At 37.5% G+C, this 16985-nt stretch overlaps 1 protein-coding gene across 3 annotated transcripts in view; it reads right to left on the bottom strand.

Moving 5' to 3' along the window:
- The window catches only part of DCLK1 (doublecortin like kinase 1), a gene marked incomplete at its 5' end in the record, with an annotated part of 224555 nt that overhangs the window by 95374 nt on the left and 112196 nt on the right, over nt 1-16985 (bottom strand). The window lies entirely within an intron of this gene.

The raw sequence follows: 16985 nt of genomic DNA, 5'->3' as shown, positions 1-16985 counted from the left end.
CAGTTTTGATTTATATAGATACGCAGAAATGCAAAGGTATGGTCAAAATACAAACCCCTAGAGGTGTTTCCATGTGATTAAAAGCCTTCAAACCTTACAGAGATATTTTCTGAAGATCCTGCCTGTGTCATGGAAGATCCATCTCCTCAGCTGCTTCTGCTCATTGACTGCATGGTTGGGTGTGCCATGTTGTACTTCTGCCACTGAGCATCTCTCATTTGGAACTATCGGGGGGAGGCAGAGCTTTCTTTCTAATTGCCCTGTTCTGATAGTCTGGGGCTATGGTTGTTCCAGTGTGGAAAGGCGATCTGGAGTTCACTGTTCGGTACTCTTGGTGCTGTCCTCTAAGGGACATCAGAGGAAGGAGGAAACACACTTGAAGTACGGGGGGAGCCAAATAATTATGAGGTGAAACATAATTTGAATTCCCTTGCATTGTTGAGTCTGATTTAGTTAATATTTGTACAGTACCATTGCATAGTGTTTTGGATTTGGAGAGGTTTTCCCCTTTTTTTAATTGAAACATTTAAATTTTTTCATAGTCTTCTTTAAAAGGGATGTTTAAAAATAGTAACATTTTGCCAAATATTAAACAGTAAAGAAATAAATTACTTTAAAAAGCAAAACAAAACCAAACTTCAGGAAACCTTCTGAAGAGGGAAGTGAAAATCAAAAGACCATTAAAGGAATAAAATCCCCCAGCAATGGAATCTGTATACTGGTGATTAAAGATTTGTTCCCATTTGTGTATGCATACATGTGTATGTCTATCCAGAAAGTATCTTTAGTTCTTTCCTTATAGTGTATCTAGTCCCATAATAGTCCATTTTTAGCTGTTTCCACACATCATTTCTATTTCTGTCCTTCTTTATCACAGACCACGCATCACCACTCAGTTGCTTACAACATGAGGGTAAAGGAAAACATGTGAATTGATTCCTTTGGAGAAAGTTGGAAGGTAAAGAGGACAGGGTAAAATTATATTAGTACAAAATTTCTTGAGCATCAAGCTCCAATGGCTTCTCACCAGCATTTCTAAACAACCTAAATTATCCCCTGTCCTGTGATGAGATAGATGAGCCAGCAAAGACGAGGCACCTTCCTTGGGTGAGGGGTTACATTCTCAAAGGGCACAGCTTAAACACTGCCCATAAAGAACACCAGCAACTGCTGCACCACATTTGGTAATCTTTTGGCATCTTACAGCTTAAGTATCTAACAGCACAGATAACATATTAAGATGTCTAAATCAACATCTATTCAAATAAAATCCTTCTAACACAAATTTAACTGGCCTCAGACAATTATGTTTTCATTTTGTCCCTGTTTATCTATGAAGTTACAGTTTCTGGCTAACCTATGCACTGTTTCATACTCCAGGATCAGATATTTAAGTATGAGATTTTAATTAGTTCTCTCCGGCTTTGAAATACCCAGGAGACACAAATTACTGTTTCGTTTCATTTCATTTTTCCTTCTTCCCTACTGGGTTTGAGGATCACAGGCAACTTTAAAGAAAATGAGGCCAGCTTCAACTAGACTAGCAAGGATGGCAATCACATTCTGCCTAGTTAGGCATTTCTATTACACATAATATGTGGCATCTAAACACTTTCCAAGCAGGAGGCCTGACAGCAACGCTACTTCTAATGATAAATGCACAGCAAGTGTATGTTGCTGCAGGAAGAATGCACTTGAACTGTTAAAAATTATGTTTGGGGCTGAGGATCCCTTTCCTCTCATTCTTTCTGTTCTGGAAACACATTTACTAGTTCACTGAAGTTGTTCCCTTTTATGAAATGCTAACCACTCCCACAAAAATGTGCAACCCTTGTCAGGAAGAATTTGACATGAAGGAAGTATTTAGATGTCTAGACAGAGCCATACAGAAACACGGACAGGATGGAAGGGCTTTAAAAGAAAGTAGATTTAGACTAGATATAAGGAAGACATTTTTTACAGTGAGGTTGGTGAAACCCTGGAATAGGTTGCACAGAGAGGTGGCAGATGCTCCATCCCTGGAAACAATCATGGTCAGGTTGGCTGGGACTCTGAGCAACCTGATCTAGTTGAAGATGTCCCTGCTCATTGGCAGGAGGGGGTTGGACTAGATGAGCTTTGAAGGTTCTTTCCAACCCAAACTACTCTATGATGCTAAGATTCCAAAGTTGCATGTCAGCCACACATGAAAAACACAGACATCAAAAAGCCACTGTCTAATTTAAAAACTGTTTGCCTGAATTTTTACAGGGATCAAAGGTATTTTAAAGTGTCATTGTCATTAAAAAGGATATTGTGAACTTGGTGTAGGACCATAAACTATTTCCCAAAAGGAAGATAAAGACATGAAAGCAGCTTAAATAGTTTTGAGAAATACTCATGCAGGTTATTTAAAAAGGAGAAGGATACTTTCCCTTCATGTTAATCACCCATTTTTTTTCTGTTGCCCATCCACCTAACTGCATCATTAGGATTACCAGAAAGAAGTTAAGTAGTATCAGTGAAGGAAGATGTGAGACCTAAGTCTTATGGGTGAGTCCAGAAAGTTTATTTCATATGTGTGTGGGAGGACAGGAAAAAATCTGGAAAACGTGGTGAAAATCAGCCATCAAAATCAGGAATACTTGTGGAAGAACAGGTAGCATTAGGAACTGTTCAGATGAAAGGTAGTTTCTCCTAATGGACTTCTGGGCCATTTAAAGGATAATCATGTTTTAATCTCATTCAGAATGCATCCGTTATGTGCTTATAAGGTAAGTATGCTAAGAAATTTTCTCTGTATCTTTTGAGGAGATAAACTGCTCATCTGAAATCTTTGCCATAGCAAACACACTACCATGATCTAATTAATCATGGACATTCTTTCTCAGATTATGTCTACTTTTTTCCTCAAATTTATCATATAAGCAGAAAGCATTTTTCAGAAGCTTGGTCTTTTAGGAAAGCAGGAAAGTTCACAGCCTTTCTACTGAACTATTCTATTCTATTATTTCTTAAACAATTTCATCACAAATTCATATTCATTGCTCCATTCAAATATATAAAGAGTATATGGAGAGCTAATATGAAAACACAGATACAGATATTGCTATATATCACAGAAAACTGGTATGTTGCCATTCATTTGAGAGTTTGGAGAAGGTGTGCCCTCCTTATAATTTCCGATGAGAAAGCAAAAATACCCCAAAGGTATGTCAATATCATGGGACAACAATAACACTCCAGTAGTTTAATGGAGACTACTTACTTTAAAAAGGAAATTGCATTTGCATCCAACCTCAACAATATCATTTGGGAAATAACCTAAACAGAGTTGCTGGTAGACCTCCCCTGAAGAGTTTCCATTACTGACCATATACATGCCTCTCTTCTCTTGATAACAATCACTGAACTTTCTTATTCAGGTTTCCTGTTGCAACAAGACCTATCTATTTCCAGCATTATGAAGCAACTCAGGATTCATTCTTAAGGAATGGTATGAAAGGAACTGGAGCAAAACCAATAATTGTGAGTTTTCTATAGTCTTCCAGATCCTATGGTTTGGTGTATTAGATCTTGAGAGAATTAGCCTGGCTAATTCAGTCTCAGGCTAGAAGCATTTGCCCTTATCTTTAAAAAGAAGAGCCATAAAAGACCCCACTTGATCTTACAAAGATGCCTATTTTGCATTGTACCCATAAACTCCAGTTACTTTTAAACCACTTGAAGAAGGCCTATTGAACCTCTGTACTACAAGCAATTCCTGATATATACAATTGCATCTCCATCAGTAAATGTCTGCCACCTATAGCAAATTCCAAATACCTAATAAGCACTTGGATCAAATTCAGAATCAGAAATAATGACACCATAGAAGTAACAAGAGGAAATACTCACTCCTATCTCACTTAAAATGCACTGTGAAATGCAAGTTACATCAGCGTTCAACACAATAAAAATCCAAGGAATGTGCAATCTCAAAAAACATCTATCCACTAGGTATACTTTTAATGCAACAGAGAAATACACAGTATCAAGGAAACTCTTATTTTAGTTAGAAAACTTCACAGCACTTCTGCAATGGGAGTTAACACCGTTGACCTCAGCTAAAACCTAACCTTGGGGCTGAGAAGGCTATGTTTATGAGAGGACCCAGGAACAGAACTGAGATGACAAAAATTTGTTCTCCATAAATCCTAGGGTCACTTGGTGACTGAAAACCTTTTGGCACATTCCTGGATCCCCAACACAAAATACTTGATAAGACTTTCAGCACCAGAGCTCATGAATAACCACAGCCCATGTACAAGGAGTCTGATTGATATATCAACTCACAAATGACTTTATGAAACCCACAGCCCTGACATTAACTGACAAAGGCTTGGCTCCTTCCAAAGCTACTTCACTCTTCAGACCAGTTACCAGACACAAGCACAACACAGAATTTTATGTCTTTTAACAAGGCCACATGCTACTTCAGTGCCCAAAAAGTTCTGAAAATTTAAATGAACCCTGTATTTTTCAACCTGATCCAGATTCCAGAAACTCTAGGAATAAATGGGGAGATGAAGAGTAAAGTATATATTTAAATGCCACAAGGCAGAAAAGGAATAACAGCACACAATTGTACTGGGTTTGGACTCTTTTAATTTTATTTTTATCAGTGCTTGCACACAAGTTTCTTCAAATTACCTACAACAAATTGATGAACTATCTGTACAATAACAGCTTGTAAGGAAATCCTTCTTTGCAATGTTAATGCCCCAGTAAGTCTAAGAACGGTTAAATAACAGCTGTAGTGACATTCTTGTCACAGAAGATATGATTATAAGATACGAAACATGGTCATTCTTATTTACGAGTTATACTTTTCTGTACTTTTATTCTATCTTTTTTCAATAAAAATTACTTTCAATTTGGCATAGGTTCACAAAGCGCTGATAACAAAACTATCTGACTCACTGAGAAATGAGAAATATATGGGTAGATCATAAAACTCCAGAAAAAATTTAGGAAATTAGGAGAAAAATATTTATTTCACACAGTATGAAGGATATTCTTTAATCGGTTTTAAAAGTAAAAGTAACTGCAAATTCTCTTTTCACTCACATGCTCTCAATAAAAAAAAACAAACAGGCACCGTACTAACTGAAGATCACCACTTACTTAATGTATGTGAAATGTTTAAGTTGACTGACAATAAGAACAAAGATATCTCTAAACACAAAACTGAAAGTACTGGTGCTATGCCTATGGCATTTTGGTTTATGCATGCAACTTAGGAAAGGGTGAAGTTTCCTGGCTCTGGATTTTCATTTTCAAAGTTTAAGGTTCCATCATTCTCAAAGTGGTTTCAGGGATGCAAAGCAGATTCCAAAGACTGTGATTCACCTAGGTGACACAGTGACAGATGATATGGCCATGCCAGTCTATGGGGTCAGCATGAGCAACAAGAACACCCACAAAGATGCTTCATTCCATTACCTGGCAATTAGGACACGTACTTAAATAGATGAAAATTAATGTTTAATGCCTGTGTATTTTTGCTTATAAGGGATGGTGGATACAGACACCATAAACTATCCTAAGAAGCAAAGAGATGAATGGAAGTGCTTTTTGTCCCTGGTACATGTCTTTACTTACTAGACTGTAGACACATGCACCTTCTTGCTTCCTACCTCTTCAGTTTCACGTGTCTTGGATTCCTGCATGCAAATTATCAGGACACTTGTTTTGGAGGTGGAAAGTGTGGACCAGTGCCAGAAAGAATCAGATTATTTTCATCTACCAGGAAGTCATTGGTTCTGGTACTTCGTGTAGCTCTATCCATGTGTAGGGCTTTAAGCTATAATTACAGATTTGTCCATGACAAGAATATCAGGTATTTTGGAACCCTGTCAAAAATGTTGGTTGTTCTGTGCTACCTTGCTGTGCACCTACCGTACTTATTATGAAACTACTGTCATATTTACTTTGCATTGCCTGCAGGTTTTCCTCTCATCTTGTCCTTTGTCAAATATCATCCATCAATCCATCCATCTGGCCATCCATCCATTTAAAAGAGAGTGTTATACCCCAGGGCAGTGGAGAAGGTGTGGGTGTTGTGGAGGTGGCCATAGACTCCTTTTACACCATGCCTCTGACTTCCCTATAAAAAGCTGTATCCAAATCTAGACCAATTCACCAACCACCAATCACACACTTCTCCAAAGAATGCAAGTATTCCAAATTCTAACGTGTGTAACTGGTATGAATTTGGTTTGTGTTGGCAGGAAGATATAATTAGGTGTAGATTGCTTGTAAGGGGTAGGAAAAGAAGATGAAACTTGAAAAAAATTGATTAAGGAAATAGAGAAGGAGTTATAAAAGCTGTATTTTTGTTCCATTTAAACACAAGTTGTTATGTAAGTGTCTGCTGCAATAGGTCTGGTTTTAAAGGAAGTTTAAAGAGAGGCACACACTGGCTTTCTTGCAGCACATAAAGTTATTTATCATACCTCGAGGAATTGAAAATATTACAGACTGATTTTTTTCTAGTTAGTATCTCAAATCTGCCTGTAATAAAAGTTAACAGGCAGAAATTTTTAAAGAACAAAATAATAAAATGATGTCTGAAGAAATTAAACCACCTGGTATTGTAATGGCTTTTTAAAATAACAACAATACTTGGGAGGCCCTAAAAACAAAACAAACAAACAAACAAACAAACCAAAAAAGGAAGAATGTTTACTATGTCAAATATAGCTGGTTTGAATGTTTTTTATCAAATTTTCACACACGTAAGAAAAAAATATTGAGCTGGAACATCAGAGAAATGTCAAACCAAACAGAGTCTAAGGAATCTACTAATGGATACAGGAAAAAGGGCAAAACTGGAGATTCAAACTTACTACAGTATGGATGGTCTCAACAGTTACTTTTTACAGACAAATCCCTATGCACCAAATAATCAGAGACAGCACTCTTACGAAAGCAAGGCACTTTTATATGCTGATGTAAAACCAATATTCACACCTGGACTCTCATGCCTCACACCATGAGCTGTGCTGCAAGGTGGGCAACAAAACCCACCTGCCACCTACAGGCACACACAATTTTCAGACCACCCACATTTTTGCTTCTTTAACTTCCACGACAGTACCAAGCAGACAGACTTATTACAACATTGTTTTACCTATCAACAGAAAACCCAAAAATTAAGACTCCCAAGTTAAAAAATGTCAAGGACTCCAGAGCTGTCTCTAATTTAAAAATCCCTAGGCAGCTTTTGCCTCTAATATTAATGGGTTCTCCTTGAATGCTGCCTGGTTCAGGCAATTAAATTTTACTATAATTATTTAGATAAAACTAAAGTAAACAGGCTTAGTCATCCTGGCAATAGGCTAACAGTGGGATATCTGGAAAATGTGGCTTTACTAAGAACATCTGCTAACACCACAACACTTACTGAGGTGTGCAAAGTCCCAGTGATGAGGTTTTTTTCTTCTGAGAAAGTTTAAATAATTGCAGATTGAAAATGCATGTTGGGTGGGAAATAGCCCATGAAACCATCTTTCATTCTGTGCACCACAGCATACTTCAGAGACTGGTCAGAGGAGTGTTTTGAAATTTACACATGAGTTTATTCATAGACTGATGTCCTCTGAAAATTCAAAGAGACTATTTTTATTCAATATGGGAAGTCAGATCAACAAAAAATGACACACAAGTTTTACTAATATTAAGGGGTTTGCTTCACAGGAAAGTGCAGAGCACTAAATGCTTTTACTGTCTTAATAGCCTATACAAACTCATTTTTTTCCTGAATAGTGACAGGTCTTACTCATACATGATACACTGTGCAACTGACTCAACTTCTGCATTCATCTCTGAGACAGCACTTGCATTTCTCCAAAAATTCTGTTTAGAAAGGGCGCTTTTCTCCCATGATGTGTTTTATCTTTTTGCTGAATATAGAAGCCAAAAAATTGAGCAAGTAGATCTATCATCACTACACTGTATCATGATCTAAGTTTGTGATGGTTTGTTGTGGTTTCGTGGGTTTTTTAATCTCCTCATCTGGCTAAAATCTTTACTCAAAATCAGTATAATTTTTGCAAATGTGACTACGTGACTATTTCCACTGCTAGGTTTTGGTATAGACATCTTTAGTAGATAAATGTTCCCAATTAGCACTAGTAGCATTTTGTCTGTAATATGCATCTAGGAAGTCTAATGCATCTCATGATATACTAGAACTTCTCCTGTTGCTAAGAGCTATCACAGCTGTCTGCACATAGTCTGAGCTACGATCCCAGAAGACTCCCACCAGAATCTCAGGAGAGAGGTTGTCCCCAAAGTGATTTTTAAAAACTATCCTGTTTTATTTATGCAGATTTGTCCTTATTATTAAATGCTTAAATATTAAAAACTCCATTTTTAAAGTTGATTTCAAGCATTTACTTGATCCCAAAGTTTGGCTCACTGTTGTATGTTTCCTATGGTTTCCAAATTCATATTTTTAAGCAGAAAAGAATATCACCTATCTTACAGCCCTGCACTATACAGCAACTGCTGTGCAAAAATAAATCTATTCCATTTTCTGAAGTCACTTATTCTGCAGACATCAATATGTGCTTGCAAAACAGAAAGAGCATGTACAGTTTAAGACAGAAATAGTTTGTATAAAGCTTTATTATCTCTTTTTTTTTCTTTCTGAACACGGTGCCCTCATCAGAAACTGCCTTACTCTGTGAGTTGTCTTCCTTTTTTTGCTAGATAATCTTAACAGTTCTAAGTAAATGAGAAAAAAAAAATCGCTTTTCTGTTCCAGTGTAAGAGAAAAGACTAAGAAACTTAAATTTTAAATTTCTTTGTCTTTTAACTACTCTCCACTTCATTAGGAATAATTAGCAATCTTCTACAAACATTCCTTGGACCAGATCCTTCATTTGAAAGAATGAAATCTAGTGTTAGCCCCCTTCTTGCTTTAATAAAATGTAAGACCCTAGAAGATTTTCTTTCCAAAGGGAAAAAAAACCAATACAACAACAACAACAAAACCAGGGTTGCAATTCTTTTAGAACAAAATTTTAAAAAGCTCTGACTGAAGAATAAAAGAAGCCAGATCAGAGCTCCATGACCTACCACCTACGGGTGTTCAATTCCATGGCAACGTGAGACTTCCTAAAGATTACTCAGCCTTATATTACTTTATGTGTATTATTAACATCCAGTTCTCCTGCAGGGAGCTATGCTCTGAAAAAATTTTATGCGAAGGTGAGTGTTCACAGAAGCAACCAGAGCTGTCAGGTAAGACTTTCGAGGTATTCAATGGGAAATTTCTGTGGGTTGCATTTTGAAAATAAGCCAGCACTAAACCACTCTTGCAGCACACATTGTGAGCACAGGCCAACAAAGCCGTGATTCAGAATTCTTCTACTGGCCTTTATACCTGATAATTTGTGTCCATATACACACCATTGCAATGAATATGTGTGACTATATAAATATGAATATCTATCACTGGTGTACTCACTTTCTGACTTTATCACTTTGAAATATTTTCCAGGTTGTGCTTGATTCACTCTCAGCTGCCATGCTGAAGTTTATGTTGGATAAGACTTTAAAAGAAGGCTTTTAATGAATATTAACGATGAAGACATTTTCCTTATATGCCTTCAGAATGTTTTTGCTTTCTAAAAACTAAATAACTCTGGATTTCAAATAGTCATATTCTTTTCAAAATATTTTGCCAGTATAAAAGTATCTGGACATCTCTGACACTAAAAAAAGGGCTCACATACTTACTCAAGACATGATAAAACTCCAGGTATAGGGTCTGTATCTATAATGAAAAGTAGAAAATTACAGTGGTCAATTTAGTAACTCAGTCCAGTTTTACTGCTGGTGAGTCTAATTTCCATACAAAATCTCTGGTATAACCATAGCACCCATCAAACAGGCAGCTGTCCAGGGCGCATCCTAATATACAGTAACAGTGGCAGCTCAGGTTCTCAGACTGAATGACAAAACACTGATGCCACAAGAGCTATTCACCTCAAAGCTGTGACATACAGACTTGTAATGGGACTATGTTGGTCACCCAAAGAATCTCCTGCAATGGAACACAGAATCAGAAATTGATCAGATTGTAATAGTTTCCAGCATTATAAAGTATCTGCAAACTGTGAAAAGTACAAATGTACTTGCCAAGATTACCAATGCTATATGCTTCATTTTACCTGACTAATTAACAAGACAAGAAAAGCACAAAGATAAACATGTAATTTCTAAACATCTCTGATGTGAAACTTCTCTATGGTTTTCATCAGTCTTCTCAAATAACTTGGTGGATGAGATTATAATATACAGCTACTATCTTCTACTTCCATCATCACTAGAACTGGAAAAGCAAAACAAAGAATCTATCCTAAAAAAAACCTGTAAATAAGCTGCTATTTTGGAAGCTACCATCTTCTGAAGATCGGACTGAACACACAAGCCCAAAACTGAACCTGTAATCTCAGATGGAATATTATAAAAACTGGAATGTCATCAAAAGCTGCAAAATAAAGCAACTTCCATAGCAAAAGAATAAATACGAGACAGTCAAAGTAAGAGCTTGAGTCTCAAGATCTACCCTGTTGAGTGTATCAAATTTCTGTGTTGATTCCCCAGAACTGAAAATTTGTTTAGAAAAGTGGTCATAAACATTGGAATTACACTTTATGCATTTGCATATATAGCTGAGATGTTCACAGTTTGGGAAAATAGCTGAAAATGTTCTGTAAGAAAAATGTTATCCTGGACCACCTGATTAATCTAAATATTTGAGAAGTTAGAAGAAAAAATCAAAATGAAAGAGCAAAAATATCAAGCTATAGAAAAACAATAACTATTCAGTCTACTCTATTATTTATTATTTAATAACATTAGCAGTTATGATTAAATTCCCTTGTACATTAAATAGTGGTATTTATAATATTTAATTTATCTTTTAAATTAAATTTCTCTTTTCTTTAAAATAAGCTGAATTTTTATAATTTTTAATATAAATACAATTTATTACTATGTAAATATTATTGAGGAAATCCTTGATAATTTTGGGTGCAAAGTTTTTAGCACTTTTATATCCAAAATCGGCTTTACTGCTGAAAAAGGTTGAAGGAATATGCACACTCAAGCCTCATTATGCAAATGAAATGAGAATTTCCACCAGTTCTATTTTATTGGATAGCATTTCATTCATGCTATTTTTAACAGACATCAGGGGAAGCAAATACTGCAGAAAACATATTGAAGAATTTTTGGTTCAATGAGCAGAATGAATTAGCATTAACTTCAGTTTTAGTGTTTGGCTTGTTTCAATGGCTGTTTTGTAAGCTGTAAGTGACCACAATTTTTCCTGGCTATACATACTTCTTCACTGCAATATGGATGAAAGGTGGTAATTATGCAAATATACATGCATGCATGGTGAGGGGTTGGGGAAAGGGACATGCATTTCAGTGTAAATCTGGACTGGAAAGCACATATGTCATCTTCTTGAAAGCTCTAACATCCCTTATTCATGTTCATAAATCTGCCAGCTGGAGAGGGGGGAAGACAAAGATTTTATGATTTAAGTGGCCAAGCTTTCTCTGCTAGAGATGCTTAGGCAGAAAGGTGAGAAGCAATGTCTCAAATAAGTACACCTGTGAGACACAGTGGAGAATATTGAAACCAAATTTTCAGACAAGAAAAAAGAAGTGGGCTTTTGTAATCGAGACCATACCTATAACAAAGGCTTATATTAAAAGAGAAATGCTGCACAGAATAAAACTGAACTTCTGTGAATGCATTTTTCATGTGAGCAGCTCATTTGACTCCAGCGTTACTACAGATTTTATTTAATGAACGCCACATGATATTTTATTAACAGCCACCTGACGATCACGCTAACAGCCTCTTCTGAGTATTTAACTGAAGATCAGCATCCTCCTTTTGAGAGTTTAACACAACAGAAACAAGTGAGTCACTCATACGCTGCCATACAGGCAAGTGCTTCCAGGCAGACAGAGCTGAGCTGGGGGCACAGGCCTAGGGAGGGTGGTACTTCCAGCACAGCTGGACACAGGTGCTCTTAGTAAGGGGTTAGAATTTTGGGGAAAGTTGATGAATGTCCCACTACAAGATAAAAGAGACTCTCTTAATATACTTTTTGCGAGGAAGGGAATGGGGACAAGTACTGATGTGCCAAATAGGAGGGAGCTGAGGGTACTGTGCAAATGCCTACAGCACGAAAAGAGGGTGGAGATGAAAATGGAGGTGCTGGAATAAGAAGATAAAAGGGGAATGGAATGCAAAGCCATCAGAAAAACAACTTCTTTCCTTCTTCCCGTTCTGAACCATCTAAGTGGTACATCCAGCCAGAGCCTGGCTTCTCCTGCCTTTGTTTCTTCCTCATGCACAGAATATCTGTTTCCAAGGCCCAGCAGTTGTTGACATTTGCAAATATCACACTGCAGTGGAACACATTATATTTATGCCTCTGTTGAAAGCAAAGTTGTATCTCAAAGTCCCTAGAACCCACCATTACTTTCCAATTGCCAAAGCACGAGGTTTTGATGAGGGCAGAGTAAGTCAGCCAGCATGCTCTCCACTCCTGAGTCCAGCCAAAAGCTGCTTAACACATCAGTCTCTGTCCTATAAATCAGGGTAGATGAGGACTATAACCGATTTCCCCTCCCTGCCTCTTTGAGGAAGGACAGATTAATGAAGGTTGCAGAAACATGACAGCTATTAAGAGGGATAAACATGATACCCCTGACCTTAACTGCAGTCACTGGATCAGATGCGTGTGCACGCCTCCATGCACACGTGCACGTGTGTGTGGACGCCACAGGACTCAGATTTTCCTGGCAAGTTGTCTGCTGCTGGCAAGATGGAGCAATAACACTGCTGGCACAGAGATGCTGAGCTGAGGACTAACACAGGCCAGCAAAGTGAAATTAGGTTTCAAAGTTCCAGTCTTAATTTTCTCCTAGAACAGAGTCATTCTCCTCATTGTTTCCGTAACAGTAATATGTGCTTCTGACAAGCAATCTGCAGTTGTTTTCTCATCCAGACATTCTATATTGGTTACACTCTGCTTGGAGGCAGAGACACTGCCTTTGGCCAGCTGAGATTGCAGCTTTTGTACATGATGCACCTCAGTACGTGATGAAGTCTGCCATGATCTCTTTGTGCAACTCTCAAGGTTCCAAGGCACGCAGAAGACATTAATAGAACATTAAAAATAATTTAATTAAAAAAAAAAATTAAGTCCGATGCTGCCAGCCTCAAAACTCTCTTATTTTACAGTGCTGAGAAAGAAATACCTGAATAAGCAAAGGAGATGTTTTGAATTACAGCAAATCTCATGAGTTACTCACATTGCAAAATCCTATTTAGGTGCCTAAATAATAGCTGATTGCAAATATTTTTGTGAGAGCGGCCCTTAAACCTTAATCTTTGCTAACATACAGCTACGGGCTATTGAAAGGCATCCTCTGACCTCTTCTTTGAATACTGAACAGCCATCAGTTAAAGAAATCTGGGATTTCTGGGAGAGTTTCCAAAACTGCAAGCTAACAATGCCTGAAGCACTCACTGCCATACTCTACACTGAGGAATTTTTCTTCTTAAAAGCTGCTGTAATGTGTGCTTCATTAATATAATGTTTTTGTGCTTACATATCCCATAAAAACTTTCCATGAAAATAGCATCACCACTGCTTGACAAACAAGGAGTATTTACTTCTTAATTTTATGGTCACTCAGATGCATCCTTATGTCCCATCTGCAGCTCTCATGATGAAAGTGTGTGTGGCTATCTATTGATCATGTCAGACATGGAGATGATTGCTAGGAATTGTGATGGGGATGATGTCTATGGTTTCTGCAATAAACAGAATACTTAAACAGTGTGTTTAGCATGAAAACCATCTGTATGTCCAGGCAAGGAAGAAACTGAAATGTATAGTGAGAATTGCTTGGTTTTTTCCCTTTGATAGATCCCTAATTAACTGACTTTTCTTAGCTGATTGCCAAGGGGATATGCAATGCCTCTTCCTGAAAGACATAAAACAGAGAAGGGAGATGATATAAAGAAGGAACACACACTCTCATTCAAGGGCTGCTTTGAGCCTGGAGTCAAAGCAAAGCTGACCTAATTGTTCAGCCTAAAGAAAAAAAAATTGATGAGCCCACAGATTTTTTTCAAAGGAAAAAGAATCATCTGTTTCCCATGGTCAAAGTAGATAAGAAATGTAGTAATGGACTTCATTTATAGCAAGGGAATCTGGGGAAGATAGCTGAAAATCAGTAAGAAGGGTTTACCACTGGCACAGAATGTCTTGGGAGGTTACAGATTCTTCCTCATCACCAACTTTAAAGGGGCTTGTTAGACAGGTATACCAGAAATTAAATGTGGAATGTTAATCTCACACTTAGATGGAGAGATTGATTCACTCACTTCTAGACTGGTTTTCCTAAATTTCTGCTTCTATGGCTTTTTGAATGTGCTATCCAAAGCAAAAGCCAGCCATGGGAGCAGAAGAAACAAAGATGACTAGAAATAATGCAAACTGATGAGATTTTAGACTTTTCCTTCCTGATGGGGTGGAATTAATCTCATCCTAAAAGCTTTTTAAGAAACTTAAAAAACAAAGTGTATACAAGAACGGCTACGTCAAGCACATAGATGTCTTTTGAGAAGCAAACCAGACATTTCTAGAGCATAATTCATATGAACTGTTCGAAACATCCACTTTCAACTGAGTCAACCAAACATCTACCATCTACTTTGTCAGTAAGTCTAAGTTTTGTTTACTGGGAAAGATATCTGCTGGGAATGGGTCAGTCCCAGGCAACTACCTGCATGCAGCTACCTAGTGTTAGCTACAATGAACCCCAGTACAGGTGATTGGCTTCCCAACTTTGCCTCTTGTTCACCTCTAGTATCAGGAGTTCTGAACTCAGACCACAAAACAATGGCGTTCTTTTTCCACCCTGAGAAGTAATTCCCAAAACCCCAGAACTCTGATTATTTATAGATTTCTTCTCTCTGCTTTCCCTTCCCACCTTCAAATTTTGCTTTTCTTTACTCCTCCTGCTGCAGCATCTTAACTGTTATTCTCATCATCTGGCTGAACCTGGAGAATTCTGGAGGGATGTAGTGATAAACCAGCAGAGTGTTGCTTCAAGATACTTTCCAGGGAAGCAGAGACAGGCTTTACAAGCCCTGCACAGTTGAACAGCACTTCCTAGTAATTGTAATGTTCCTAGATTAACGATGAGTAATGCACAGACACACACTGTGATCACACAAACTTTATTTGCCAAGCAAAACAAGTTAAAAGCCCATTTTTTTAATTTTTTTTTCTCTCCAACTCTTGCTCCTGCTCAGAGAAGGCTGACTAGATGCATATCAGTTGGTACATCAGCTATTATTGGCAAGCAACCTAAACAAGTTCTCTGATACCAAACCTCTTGAAAAAGAGAGAGTGAAGTTGATGTACATGTCTCAAAGGAATTAGAGACATAGTCTGAAATCTGTTTTTCTCCCCTTTCTTCACTCCTGCAGTAAAAACCAGTCAATGTTCACAGAATCTTTACCTGATAGAAAAGCAAACACTACAACAAATAGCAAAAGCTGCATTTTCAGCATAGATTTTAAGGATTTCTCCTTAAGATCAGTAAAAAATTATTTTAAGCACCAAAGTTTCAGAGAAAGATATTGCTTGCCCAAAGAGATGTTGATACATCAGACAAACAAAGACTAAGTAGAGTCAAGCTACATCTGTACTTTGGCACTAGACCTCCAAAAATCAGCTACATACATCCAAAAGGGACTTAGATAAATATGCTGTCAGCATTTCTTGCATCTTTGCTGGAAAAACTGCCACAGGGTTCACTGTGAGGAACACTGGGCAGCCACCAGTGTCATCTTTCAGATGAATGAAACGAGTGAATCCAGACTACACAGTCAGCTACCCAGGTCTCCTCTCCTTAAAGGCAAGGACCTCCATTCTGGGCAAAAACCCAACTGGAAGACTCCTTTGTGGTCAAATGTCTCCCTCACCTTTCTAATTCCCATCCTAAAAATGGCTAAATCCACTTTTTCATAATTAGTATATTTTGCCTTAGAGTCAACTGCAGTACTTTCATTACTGCAAAGAGCAGATCTGGTGCTCTGTTTTGATTTTTATTTCCATATCCTGAGGTCCTCTAGAGGAATGCAGAAGGCATTCTTGCTTCTGTCTGTGCCTGACACAACAGGTCATTTCTGTGCCCAGAAGACATCTCCTTTTTCAGAGTCATCCTTCAACTCACAGAGTTAGCTCTGCACAAGTTGCCACCTTCTGCTCCTACACAAGCTAATGGAGCATTTCTCTGGATCTGGATAAACCAAGAAGCCCTCCAGCTTCACAGGTTAGTCAGAAAAATACAATTACACCATCTTGAACTGTGAGAGTATAATTGCATCAAAAACCGTGATGAAGTGGTGAAGCTATACAGGTACACACATAATGACTGTGAAGTGGTTACTGCTGTAACAAAATCTTCCCTGATTGATTCAAGTGATCTTTCAGACCTTTGATAGTTTGAAAAAAATATGAGATACCAATGATTTACAAAGATACCATGGACTGAGAAAGAGTATAGGAGCAATAAAACTTTTGCTGAGACTTGTTCTACACAAAAATAAATTCAATGTTGTTGGCAGCTTTGTTTGTTTAAATTAACAAAACCTGTAGTTAGTTTTTTTCTTCTTTTTCCTTACAATTGTGATTCCCAAGACAGAAACATTCTTTGTAACAATAAAGGTATCTGAAAACAAAACATGCATTTTCCTTAGAGGATTACATACATAGATTTCATTATTGTATTAGTCAGCCTCTGAAAAATAGAGAACTCCCTGAATTTTCTCAGATAACTTTGTCTGCATTTGCTGATTACTTTTATCTTCCATATAGAGTTGCATCTATCTTTCTTTACCACATT

Source organism: Zosterops lateralis, assembly GCF_965231275.1.
Source record: "Zosterops lateralis genome assembly, chromosome: 2".
Lineage (NCBI taxonomy): Eukaryota > Metazoa > Chordata > Aves > Passeriformes > Zosteropidae > Zosterops > Zosterops lateralis.
Note: the sequence above shows the minus strand (reverse complement) of the source record. Positions and strands in the feature narration are given on the sequence as shown.